The sequence below is a fragment of the Humulus lupulus genome, chromosome 1 (assembly GCF_963169125.1).
Source record: "Humulus lupulus chromosome 1, drHumLupu1.1, whole genome shotgun sequence".
Taxonomy (NCBI): domain Eukaryota; kingdom Viridiplantae; phylum Streptophyta; class Magnoliopsida; order Rosales; family Cannabaceae; genus Humulus; species Humulus lupulus.
In genome coordinates, this window is record NC_084793.1 from 45,104,620 (window position 1) to 45,115,976 (window position 11,357).

General features: G+C 34.2%; 1 long non-coding RNA gene and 1 other non-coding gene across 11 annotated transcripts; both read left to right on the forward strand.

Moving 5' to 3' along the window:
- Nucleotides 1-1,717: 1,717 nt before the first annotated feature.
- On the forward strand, nucleotides 1,718-10,225 carry LOC133791880 (uncharacterized). 10 transcript variants are annotated; one of them, XR_009874211.1, is made up of 12 exons: nucleotides 1,718-2,086; nucleotides 3,465-3,577; nucleotides 4,253-4,585; nucleotides 4,974-5,066; nucleotides 5,196-5,237; nucleotides 5,583-5,657; nucleotides 6,366-6,434; nucleotides 7,382-7,952; nucleotides 8,354-8,428; nucleotides 8,559-9,298; nucleotides 9,504-9,739; nucleotides 9,962-10,225. It is a non-coding gene; the product is annotated as an uncharacterized LOC133791880 (long non-coding RNA). The 10 variants fall into 10 exon arrangements; XR_009874207.1 differs by having other exon boundaries at nucleotides 7,382-8,428; XR_009874209.1 differs by having other exon boundaries at nucleotides 8,354-9,298.
- On the forward strand, nucleotides 4,434-4,536 carry LOC133813385 (U6 spliceosomal RNA). The gene has a single exon (XR_009884400.1). It is a non-coding gene; the product is annotated as a U6 spliceosomal RNA (small nuclear RNA).
- Nucleotides 10,226-11,357: the final 1,132 nt, after the last annotated feature.

An 11,357-nucleotide genomic window follows, 5' to 3' on the forward strand; every position in this document is an offset into this window, starting at 1 on the left:
ACTATGAATTAGCAACAATTTGTTTTTTTTAAAAACTAGCAAGAAACTTAAATTTAAATTCCACGTATAATATTTAATATTACATTAAACATATAATATATAATCTTTTTTTGTCCCTCTCAAATTCAAAAAGTAGAACAAACATAAAGTTAAACATAAATAAATAAATTATTTAATTAAAATAGGATATATATTTGTGTTGACGCCGTTTTTCGTCAACTTAAAACGTAGGGCAATTAAACAATAGAAACTATGACGCAGATGAATAATACAGTAAAACAACAAGAATTTTAGGTGGTTCAGCAGTTAACTCTACCTAGTCCACGAGTCTATTTTATTAAGACTTTGGAATTTTCAGGAAATCCTTCAGGGATGAATTCTCCAAAAATTCTCTCAAGATATCAAAAATCCGTCATTGACAAATGTTCATGACCTCCCTATTTATAGAGGGTTCTCATAGTTTATTCACACATATTTCGGGATGATACTCTTTTTTTTTTTTGATGAAAAGGAAATATATTGAAAACAAACCATGATACTCTTATTTATTAATGACAATAATGATATTAAATTATGTAACTCCTATATACAAGGAAACGTCCCCTGAAGACCAGGGGGCGTATAACAGACTTGTTAATATCCCTTTAATGTTGGGATGTTACAACAATAAATATCTTTAAATGCATGTAACGCGTCTCATCTGATGACCCATTAAGTCATTCGAGGTTGGCAATCAGCATCATGTCGATCCAGATCTATAGATAAGTTATGAGCTAGTCACCCTGCCCCAAGACCAGCTTGGAGCGGGTAAATACCACCGAGGCTGTTACACTCCGAGCTTATACTCATGCCAAGCTCGGGCTACTTGATCCACAGACACCCGACAACGAATATACTCCGATGCTTTGTCTTTCGAGCTTAGAAAGAACTTCGAGGTTACATATCTTCGAGGTTGCCACCTTGCTTCGAGGGTTTGGCATCTGGACCACGAGCATGCACTTTAGATATCATGAGCTCACACCTGACGAATCCAGCTTTCGAGGTCACAATCTCAGGTCTCGAAACCTGGGTGTTAAATGTACTCAAATGACTGTACGGGTCGGATATCCCTTCAAAAGGCGGGACATGAGGAATCTGAAACCCTTGAGGAAACGGAGTGTTGGAAATATGGGGAGCGAATGATTCAAGCTTCTCATCAGAATCCTCGTCCCGACTTCGACCTCGCTCATCCTACAAGAGCCTAAATGCTCTTTCCAGCTCATCAATTCTATCTTGAACTGGGTCCATAGGGGGTCTCGCCTGAAATCGGCTATCATTGATCACAATTCCAGGCTCGCGTCTTCACAGGGGATCTTTGCGCCCATTTAGGCGATCTCTTAGGTCTGGGTTCGAGGGATTACCACTACCCCAATTTTGATTCAGGTGCTCCCGTAGGAGTGGTTCCTTTGGTTTCCAGTATTTCTACGTCCTTGATCATACATGCTGACTGATCTGGTGTCCCCTGAGTCATCATTGGCGAGGCTTGTCACATGATTGTTCCGAGATGGATTTCTTTCATGCTGCCTCTACTACACCAATAACCCCTTTTTATAATACATGAATACAACACTAATGAAAAATTATTATAATTGAGTTAAAAATATGGGCGGCAAACCCACACTAAAAGCTCGGTAATTTAATTATGGGAAAGAGATTATTTCTAACTTTTATTTTCCTTTTATTTTCGCAGGTCTAACTTTACAAGAGCTCAACCCTTTCCATCTCTCTCACCTCATCCCATTAACTCATCTGGGCCTCTCCTAAATCTGCTACAAGAGCTGCTCATAAGTCTTGCGCCGATCCTGTTTTCCTTTCTTAAGCCTTGCACCGATCCCCTCCCGGCTTTCCTTCCTTAAGCCTTGCGCCGATAGTGTTCTCCCAAACTTCTGCCGTTGTCCATCTCTACTTCTCGGTCCAGTGAGCAAGCTCATTAAAAACCCAACTCGGCTTCTACACCATCGATTTTCTCAACAGGGAAGACCCGACGACTCTCTTCCTCCATCGTCATCGCTCAGCTCAGTCCATCTCTACTTCTCGGTCCAATAAGGTAACTAAATATTTTTTTATTCTATTTTCATTGTTTATATATATTTGAATATCATATATTTTGGGAATATACTTGTGATTTGTTCCTGGTAGAAAAAACTTTTAATCTACTTCATCTCAAGGAATTTTTAAGAATGAGTATATATCTCATTTCTATACAGAATTCTCTTCTATTAGGAGAACAAAATCGCATTCATGAAGCACAATGGAACTCAAAATAGTTATGACAATGTCTGTAAAATTGTTCTTCACTTTGTCAGAACTCAATTGGGGAATTCATATGCAATATATGGTGTCTTTATCCTAATTTTTCTTTTAAAACTACAAAAACAAAGAATCATTTGAAACACTTGGGGATTTTGGTACCGATGGGTCTCCGAAGCCTGCTTTTTTGGGTTTGTCTTGGACCTCTTGGCTGATCATGTGCCATAAAACTTGCTTGAAGACTAGCCCTTGTGGGATCCATATGTTTTTTTGCTTTATATTTCATTACTTTTTGTATCATTTTTGTCCTCCTTTCTTTTTTTCTTTTCGGGTTATAAATTTTCTTGACTGAGTAGTTTAGTAAGATTGGTTATATATCTTCAGAAGCAAAGATCATATTAATTGACACCAAAAGACATCATTTGATAAACCCAACAAATTTAAGATTGATTGTTGGTGTTATCAGTAGAATCTAGAAAGGTGTGGAATCTTTAAAATTTTCCAAGAGAATTTATTTATTCAGACTTAGGATTCAGGCTTTCTCTAAACCATGTAAACATTGAAGATTAATAGTGATTGAGGTAGGCTGGCTGCAGTGGGCAAAGGCACAGGGCTGGTGGTCAATCGGACTCTTCTGTTGAGGTTCAAGCCTTGGCCGCCGAAAAAGTCCCTCCTGATTGGTTTTCTTGGAGTCCTCCTTTTGAAATTCTGAATTTAGTTTCTTCTTTTTAGTATTGTAAGTTTTATCATATTAATAGACAATCAAATGCAGTTGCTTATGGCTTCTGGTTTTTGTAACCTCAGGGAGGGACCCTGCTGTGGTCTCGTTGCTCTGTTATTTTTAATATATAGATTTTCATGAGTAGTTTAGTTCATTGTTAAACTGGTTAGCCCATAAATGTTATGTCTTTTGCCTTATTCTTGAGAGGTAATGCATGATTCCATATCTTGTTTTTTCTAAAAAAAAAATAATAGTTGTTGAGTTTTGTTTTATTTTGGTCTCTAATTAATCTACCAAGTTCAGAGTTTCTGACCCCCAGTTGAATTCAACTGCTTATTTTTTACTGCAAATCTTAACACAAACCAGATAGTCTAAATACATCTATTCTATCAATGGATGTTGCTTGGGCCATTGAATGATACTAATTCTGTCGTACTTTTGATTGTGTCTACAGGTTTGATGGCTTCATAAGCACATTCCAAGATAAACTCTTTAAAGGCTATGACATGGAGATTCATAATCAAATTTTCTACACAACAATGTGTTCTTGTGTTCTCAGCTTGACTGGTAAGATCCTTATTGCCTTTACAATTATTTTAAGGCATTTTCTCGACATAGTAATTAAATCTTGAAGTCAAGGAAGAACATATTTGTTATATTTGAAGTACTTAAATTGGTTACAAATCCTTCGTCTAATAATTATTATTGTCTTTTTTATTGACCCTTGATCACTACTGGAGTGAGCTTTGTGGTTGGGGAGTAGGGGGTTGAGAAGTTTGTTTGAAATCTCCCTTGACTCTCTCACAAACATACTTTTCGTATGCATACCAGTACTCCTTTTACGTTTTTGTTTATAATTTCTCCACATTTCACTTCGATAATGGCTCATCTTTATGTTACTCTTCAGGTCTAATTTTACAGAGCCATTTCCTGTTGTTAATAAAATTTGTCTCACACCATAATGAATTTGTCAACTGTGAGTGATCATTAGTTCATTCAGCTCATTAACTAAGATAACTTTTATTTGAACACTCACCACAATATGCGTAGATATTAGGCTGACTCCATATATACATGATTACGAGGCTTACAAAGTCTTGAATGTGATGATGTCAATGATATATATAATATTCAATAAGCAACAAATATGGGTATAAAGTAATCAAATATGCTTTGTAGTTATTTTTGGTTAGCTTACACTAAAAATGGATAGTTATCAACTTATCCCATATTTTTTCACAGCCAAATCTTTAGCCGCTGAATTGTGTGGACTGAGTAGCAAAGTGGGCTGGACTTCTCTCAGTTATGCAAGGTTCGACCCGCAATGAATTTTGCAAGTCCCATAATTTTTCCAAGAGTCCCACATTGCTCAAATAACTATTGCTACATATGTTTATATACTCTAACATCGAAAGGAAAGCTTGTCCCTTCGGGGACATCCGATAAAATTGGAACGATACAGAGAAGATTAGCATGGCCCCTGCGCAAGGATGACACGCACAAATCGAGAAATGGTCCAATTTTTTTCCCCAAATCTATCATGATTTCGTTAAGTTTCTTCCTCCAGTAATGGATGTGAGATTCTAACTGGTCTAGTTTTGGTTATCTGAAAATCTCATCTTCTCAAGCTTCAGTTTTTTTTTTAAAATTCATTTTGGTATCTTAGTAGTGATTTTATTTCTGCTATGTTTTTTGGTATATGAGAAGAAAGTGCATATGAAAATGTTGCGTACTAGGCGTTTGATGATAATTCTCAAAGAATCTAAATTATTTTTTGAATTTGGGATTTGATTTTAAATTGGTAAGTACTGTTATTATATTTTCAACTTTGGGTACTCATTACTTTTCTGGTTGAATTTTCATCCCATTTTTCTGGGCCATATTTGTATTCAGTACAGAGTTCTGAACCACAATAGAACTACTATTAACTAGAACATTCATGTTCTTGGTTTTTGTTTCTCAGGCAAGTAAAAAAGCCTTGGATCCAGTTGCTCCAGTTTATAAGTACTGTCTTGTATCAGTATCTAACATATTAACTTCAACATGCCAAAATGAGGTTAGTTGTCTCCATTTTCAGCGTTCAAGTCTAGCTGATATGAGATGCGTGGTTGCAAAGTTTTTCAATTGTAAGATTATTTTATATTTATACTGTTGATACATTCAAGTAACTAGCCTTTTTTTCCAGGCCTTCAAATATGTCAGTTTTCCTATTCAGATACATGTTATGGTAAGATATATTATACAGTTTATTATTTTGATCACCATTTAGTATATGTTTGTTTCTTAAAAAGCCAACCTTGTATCTGGCTGTGTAGTTAAGAAGTGTTATTTTGGGTTACAATTCCAGTGATCTTATTCTCAATATGTTTTAGATGTATTACACTTTCTGTTTTTGAATATCAACTTTTACATCTCTTAATAAATTAATAATTCTTTGGTTGTTGCTAAATCTTGTGACTTTGATAGTTTGAGCCAAAGAATTCTTAAGTAGCTTTGGATGTATGTTATATACACAGGAAGTATGCAAGTATATGTTTATAGGTTGGCTAATCTTCCATTCTTTTATATGCAGAAGAAATACAAGGGACAAGACTACTTTTTTGCTTTTCTAGTAACAGTGGGATGTTCGATTTTTATTTTATATCTGGTAATGACTACATCCTTAGTCTCAGATCAAGGTCTGATTTTATTACTTGAACCAAGCACATGCTTGTGAATTGTTTTTTATGTTGAAATTATGTTAGCATGCAACTATTTTGAGGAATGAATCGTACGTGTAATACCTTCTTCTCAAATTAACCTTTGTTAGAACATAGAACATCAAATCTTAACACAACCAGATAGCCAATCCAATTATTGGTACTTTTTGTTTTTTTTTTCCTAATTTGTATTTAAAACAAATTCTTTGCTAAAAGTCTTTATGTTGTTGATCTAGTTTGTATATTATTTATGGAATTTGAGAAGAGGTTACTTGCATGGTTCATATCAAGATAATGATCAATCAAAGATCGTTTTATATATACTATAATTCATTTACATTATATCAGCTGCATATGATGATTATGATTATGGGATTTTGGTCCCCAAGCCCTAAATATCTTACTCTGCATGTGGTTGAATACTTGAATTAGGATACAATATAAAGAGAGGAAAGCAGATATTGTTATTTTTCGATAACTCTGCTTTGAATATTGTTCCTTCTATATAAAAATAGTAAAAAATCAAATTCTTAACTATACTCAACAATATCATAACATATACTATTACTATTACCCTTTCTCTCCCTATCCTCTCTGTCTTTCTCTCTAAACAGTTGAGTGTTCTGATTAAGTTTTCATGGGAAATAACATGGCAGATGTACTAAGTGAGGAATAGATTGTTGAGTTTAAAGAAGCTTTTTGTCTTTTTGACAAGGATGGAGATGGTGAGTTTTCTGCAATCTCCTCAATTATTGGTTAGTATTAATGGATGTTTTTTTTTTTTTGGTTTTAATATGGCTAGCAGATAGTAGTATAGTATAAAGTTGCTGGTTCTCAGATTTTATTGGAGCATCTTGCATTTGTTGTAAGCACAGTATTTCAAGTACCACTGTTGGTAGCTTCTGAAATTCCTAGTCTTCTTGAGATTTCACTTGGCAATTAGTTTCTTTAGTATTGGAGTTTAGTTGGTGGCTATTGCATAGGTATGGTTAAGACTAGTAACGTGTAAATTTAATATTGTAGCATTTATTATGAAATGGTTTTGTTAACATAGTTTTTACTTTATTAAAAAAAACACAGTTTTTTACTTGCATGCTTTTCTTTTTATTGAAAAGAAAAGGAATCATTATTACTCCATGGTATTTGGAAATGAGATTCAGTAAGGCACCTTTAGTTTTGAGCTTTGTTTCTTATTTTATCTCTCTTTTCTGAAAAACTCTAATTTGTTTCTAATTCCCTAGAGTTCATCTACGCATCTTGTCTCTCCCTGCCTTAACTAGGAATCACTCATTCCAATACAAAGGGACCAAGCCCAAATGAATCCTCATCCTATTTCTCAGTTCGTGTGTATGAATTGTCCTTTCCCTTTCTTTTTCTCCTGAGTTGCATAGGTCTGGTTTCCTTTACTCTCAAATGTGATAAGTTTCAATTCTTGTATTTAATGACCTTATTTGTTTTATTTTTCCTCTGAAATTAGTTTCTCTCTATGTTCTTTGTTCCTTTTGTTTTTCTTGATTTATATTATTTCTTTATGGGAGTGATTTTAGTAACAATAAGAAACTAGCTTTTGGTGTTGAAGAGAATGACTTTCTGATCATCCCTTGAGTATAGAGCGTATAGTAACAATAAGAAATTTTTAAAGGGATTCATTATTTTGAGTTTTTATTTTCAGATCTACCTGATTTGGTAGCGAGTGAAGATGGGTTTTTCTATACACCTTATGCTATCGGGCCCCCTTCCGAGTCCAAGCATTTGTATTGAATGGTTACAACTCTCACGCCTTATGGGTGTTTATCGTTTACTCTATTTCTTATATCAAATCTGCTAATCTTTTTATACACACTGATTTTTTTTTATAGTCATTGGGTCGTGTATCACTATAATATATTGTGTATATATAAATAAATTAGCAAGGTGATTCTATCCTCTCAGTTCTCTGTTCGCACATTTCTTTCCTCACTTATTTTGTTCTTTCTTTGATACAAGTTTAGGTTCATATTTTAAATTATTTGAATATGGCAGTTTTAATTAATAATAGTCCTTTAGATTTTCCTTGTTTTTAACGTTATATATGGATGGTTACTTATGGAAGTATACTTGACTTTGATTTTATCATTTGACTATTAAGACTATGGAAGTTTTATTGCTAGCATCATGGAAATATGGTTGTAGCTTATTTTTCAACATTTTACTTCAACATGGGATTTGTTGTGTGTCATCCACAATGATGTCTCCTAGTTAAGGTGAGTAATGATTTTAATTCTTAATCTATATTGGTTTTATCTTAATTGTCAGCAAAGCTTTGTGAAGGATCATTTGGTTTCACCTTATTTTTTATTTATTTATTTATTTTGCTTTAACTTTAATGCTGAAAATGTGTTTGAGAAAATACCCCATAGAATGACAATTGTGTTCATAGTTTTTTTGCATAGTGGGTTTCACGATAATTTATTTTGATGTTTTTGTCCTTTGTCTTATTGATTATAGGCTACAACTTTAGCATATTATTTGGGTTGTGTTCATTTTTGTGTTTGTGTGAGTTTTTGGATTTTTCATTAACTTTACTGCATAATTATTTATTTTACAGCAATTTTATAGTCTAATTATTGATTATGAGCTCTCTTTTTGTTGTTTGGTTTGATAGTACTGATACTTTACAAGGATGATTGGCCTAGCTGCTGATTATTGTCCAAGATTCATTCTATAATTAAGACAGAAAGTATGCTTTTTAGTTTGGAAAATTACAAGAGATGAACATCCATACTCTAATTTTAGTCTTACAAGAGATGTGTTATATTTTATTTTCATTATAAATTCTATCTTATGTTGTTTATCCTTATATAATGCAGATGCTAAAGAAGCTAAGCAAACAATTACGTGGCGAGGATTGGAATTGGAACAACTTAAACACATTATGTTGGGCAATAGGGTCTATATTTGGGTTTGATTATGACTGTGTTGATTCTTTATTTCTTCTCCATAGTTATCTTTAGTTGATATTTATGAAATGGGTTATCTTTATTGATTATAATTGCTTGGGTTATATGTCAACCTTTAGAAGACCTTGATTGGATATGGATACAGATTGTTCAATGATTGCTTATATTGGATCTTTTTTCTTTGTATATTTTACTATAATGGCTTTGCAACATCACCATAATCTAGCTCATCCTATTGTAAATTATGAAAATTTGGTTACATTGGAGCCCTAGAAGCTCTCAAGATATTTATTATATTCTTAGTTTTGTAAATTGTTACAAGCTCCATTAATAAGATCTAGATAATATATTGTGTGCTTGTGCTTGATTATTTGTATTTCTGAACACTGCCGACCTAGTGTTTTACATACTCAAATTTTTCTATAAATGTTTACATTATTAAGTCTTCCAGAGTATCCAATGGAGTTCTATTCCAAGATAAGAACTCATATGGTTCTTTCCTATCATTATCTTCTAGTACTTTTATACTAACATATGCTCTCCCGTGTCGGGTTGGATTTGTTGCTGTGTTTGTAATGAGGCATAGAGGCCAGGTTGGAGGGGGCAGAAGTCAGTTACAGCATATAGTGAATGTAATTGCTCTAAATATGGTATGTCCTCACTTTTGGATGAGCAAATTTTAAATCTCTGTTTACTGTCAAAACTTGAAAGCTGAGGGCCTGTTCTGCCATATTGAATCTTCTCCATTGATCTGACTTGAATCTGAATGATTCATTTAACATGATTTGTCTATATATTATTTGTTTCTCACTTTTGCTCCAGCTTGCTTAATGACCATAAGAATATACTTCACAGGTTATTGGCTGAGGGATTTCAGAAACTATTAATAGACCCACTCAAATATTGTCTTTCCTTTGCATTTTCATTCTCTATCATATTAGTTCTTTCTGGTGTGCTTTCTTTCTCCATGTTGGTTGCTTTGTCCATGGCTGAGATTTGTTCTTCTTACCTTACTTCTGGGGTCTCTACTATTAGAGTACCAAGCTTGCTGGCCCAAAATGGTCACCATTTGCTTCATGGATAACTGGCTGGTATGTAATAATATTCTTTTTCTAACTGTTAACTTGGGAAAATGTCTTTCTTCAATTTTTTCTAGTTGACTATTTATACTCTGGCTTGGATCTTTTAGAGTTTCATTTGGGGTTTGAGACTGTAATGCTTGCTTAGGTCTTATATTGTATACAGTTTTATTATTTGATTCATATTATTTAATTTTTTTAAGCATATACCTTACCTTTTATCTGCTATTGCAGGAGAAAAATGTCTCTTTCTCCATCAATTGGAGGAGAAAATGATTCTTAATTTTGAAGGCTTTGTGTTGGGCAGCTGTAGAATATTTTGTGCTGAAAGTAGTAACTTTTTAATATGTTGAATATTTAAGACTACTTGAATACTTAAAGAACATTTTGTTGTTGATGACAGTGTTGAATTTTTTAAACTAATTTGTAGATTGTTAATACAATGTTGAATATTTTTACTTTTTGTTATTTGAAAATCAAATTCATTTGATGATGCTAGTATATATTAGAAAGCTAATTTTAATTATATAAAAAAAATTAAAATATAATAGAATAAATTAGTGTTATATAAATGAATATATAATGAGAATTTAAACTTATCTAAATATGAAAATAATACGAAAATTGTGTTATAATATTTATTACAATAACACTTTTTATGTAAAGAATTTTGTTATGCAAACTTTATTATATAACACAAATAATGTGTTATACTAAAATGTAGTATAACACAAATTTATAAGTATTGAAATGTGTTATATAATCGACTATAAATAATATAATTAAACACTTATCTATTTATTAAAATAACACAGAAAGTGTGTTATCGTTGACATTATAATAACACATATGTATAACAATGATAAAGTGTTATGTAAAGTATCCTGACCTACGATAACATAGTCGGTCTTAACACATCAAAAAGTGTTATGGTATGTTTTGATAACACATTTTTGGTGTTATTAAAAGCATTTTTTCTTGTAGTGCTCCTCTCTGCAGTGTGAGACCGAGACATTTGGCTTCTCGTAGGCTGGGCGCCTCTCCATTCCTTAGTAGCTTCTCTATTCCCCTGTTTCTGTCCTGCCCGCCTTTCCTCATCACCCTGAGTTGGTTGTGCGTTCCTTCGCAGTGGTGAGGGATATCTTATTGGTGACGGAGGGAACCATAGGGGTGACGGTGGCTGCCACCCATTTCGGGGTTTGGATGGTCCCGAGCTCGCCCGTGCTGGCTCGGTAACATTCTGCGTGTTACCAGAAATCTGAGTCCAGGCCTCTGCAGGGGCTTGGTTATTCCTAGTTTCTGTTGGTAACTCTGCAGTTGAGTTAACCGGAGCCCTAGCTCGAGTGTTTCTTCGGGGCCTCGAGGGAGCAGGTGGCGGAGGTTGCTCCGTTCTTCTTGTGACAGCGTTTTTCCGAGGTCGCCCACAAGGCCTGCGGGGAGGAACATGAACGTCCCGCGGAGGTGGGGCTTGGTTCTCCTGCGGAGGTTGAGGCTGAGCCGCCTGCGCCTCCACGGCTAACCTAGCCAACTCCTCGTTCCGCTTCTTGGCCTCAGCCAACTGTTTTCTTAACTGTCGGTTTTCAAGTTCCACAATGGGGACGTACCGTTCGGGATTATAATACATGTCCTC